The sequence below is a fragment of the Homarus americanus genome, unplaced genomic scaffold, assembly GCF_018991925.1.
Source record: "Homarus americanus isolate GMGI-L3 unplaced genomic scaffold, GMGI_Hamer_2.0 scaffold3384, whole genome shotgun sequence".
Taxonomy (NCBI): Eukaryota; Metazoa; Arthropoda; class Malacostraca; order Decapoda; family Nephropidae; genus Homarus; species Homarus americanus.
In genome coordinates, this window is record NW_024741581.1 from 119264 (window position 1) to 121540 (window position 2277).

A 2277-nucleotide genomic window follows, 5' to 3' on the forward strand; every position below is an offset into this window, starting at 1 on the left:
CGTGGGAGGTGGGGTAGGTGGGGGGGGGTAGGTGGCGTGGGGGTGGGTAGGTGTGGGGTAGGTGGCGTGGGGGGGAGGTGTAAGGGTAGGCGGTATGGGGGTGAGGTGTGGGGGGGGTGAGGTGTGTGGGGGGGTGAGGTGGTGTGGAAGGTGAGATGTGAGGTGTAGGTAGGTAGGTGCATGGTAAGAGAGGTGAGGAAAGATGAGGTTAGGTGATTCTTGGCCCCCAACAATTACACACCATTTAGAACAATGAGGCACCTCCTTATCGACAGCAATTAGGTTGTCAGAAGTAACAATTAGTGTCAGAAACGGCAGGAAGAGCAGGTCAGTGTGTTCAACATCTCACTAGTCGCCGCCTTTCATCTTGTCATCCTCAACGGGCTGGAGAGACACTAATTTAATTTTATGTTCACGATGAATATGAAGAGTCAACACCAGGCGACAACTGGGAGAGGTTACTGGCGCTCTCTGGTCTCACTCACACACACACACACGGTCAATGCGAGTGGTCAAGGTTAGATAGGTGATTAAGGTACATAGATGGTTAAAGTAGATGGTCAAGGTAGATCGGTGATTAAGGTACATAGATGGTCAAGGATAAGGTAAATCATGAGTCGCGTGTGTATAATACCACCTGACGATCTCTCCTGCAGAAGCACCAGTCACGACGGAGAAGAAGATCGTGAAAGACACCAAAAAATATCTCAAGTAAACGAGGTACTAACACCCACCAACATGAGAGAGAGAGAGAGAGAGAGAGAGAGAGAGAGAGAGAACTCCACCCCTCTCCCCCCCACATACACTCGTCACCAATCACAGCTCTCTTACACATGTTAAACCACGGAAGGCGAGTGGTCAGGTAATTACAGTTAAATTAAACTCGTATTTCTTTAAACCAACAAGAAACTTCACAACATAAACCAAAATAATCTTTCAAATTGTTTCCGTTTTTGTTCTTTCTTCTGTTTTATTGCGGTTATCCACTTCCTTCTTATATTATGGTTTACTAAATATTACTCTTATTTTTCTTTCTCTTTATATTCTGTTCAATTATTATTTATTATCAGTTAAATACCTTTTTTTTTATTCACCTGAGTTAGTGATAATTTCTTTCTCATCTATGAATTATTAGTATTTATATTTTTCAGTATTAATTATTTTATTTATCCAGACGTACTTAGGGTGACCTTCATCGATGACCTGTGACCTTGACCACAGTTCGATGTTGACCTAGACTATGCAATACTGAGCTGTTGTGAAGGTCAAACCAGCTGTGATATTTTGGTCAAGATCTAATAGAAATTGTGGACGTTAACGTGTGTAGAGTCGAATAAATTAAACCCATCTTATTTCTGGTAAATATTCGACTTTATCAAATAATAACAAAACACAAATCGCTTTTCTATCCACAGTTTTGAGGTTTTAAGCGTGGGAGAGCTATTGTATATTCGGCTATTGAGAGACAACAGTATATGAGTTGATGAAAGCTCTGGAGAAGGACTTGTCGAGCTGTACCAGAATATTTATATACCTGACCATGACAACGAGTGTGTGCTTTATTACACGTGCTGCTTCATACTTGTGTTAGAATCTCTGTAACAATCATATCACGTAAATCACCTCCCCCAGGGTCACCAGTCCAGGCGAGTCATTAACTACTATTACATCTTATTGCTGCACTTATTCTTGTACTCAACAGGGCCGCTACTGCACGCTGTCATGTACTCAACAGTCCCCGGTACTGACCCACACTCTGAGTAGCGTCGACTGATATTGGTCTGTAACTCCCGGCAGCTCCAGGCGATAGCGGAGAATTTACCACAAGCTGCAAATTCTGTCATTTACCCCAAATAACGTTTATATTTTACCCGTGTTCGTTGTGCAAGAGTAGTCAGTCTGCCTCAGTGGCTGGAAGTCTTCAAAAAAAACGTGATTAAAGGGTTTCACTTTCCCTTTTGCCTGACCTTAGATAGGTTGATGTATCGTATATTTACAGTATAGCACGAAATAGGTTACTAGCCTTGAGGAAACTCGCCTCCAGCCCAGCAGTTTGTGTTTTATAGTGATGAGACGAAAGTTGTTGGTTCCAAGCTTCTTAAACAACGAATTTACGAAAACAAAAACATGCGGAAAACAATTGTTAAACTTACTTTTTTTTCTCTCTCTTGTGAAGTGAAAAATAAAAGTAAATATCAGAGCCTTGTGTCACGGACGTCTCTCTCTCTCCCCCAGGAATTAATTAAAATGAAAATGACAACATGAGAGTCAATATGG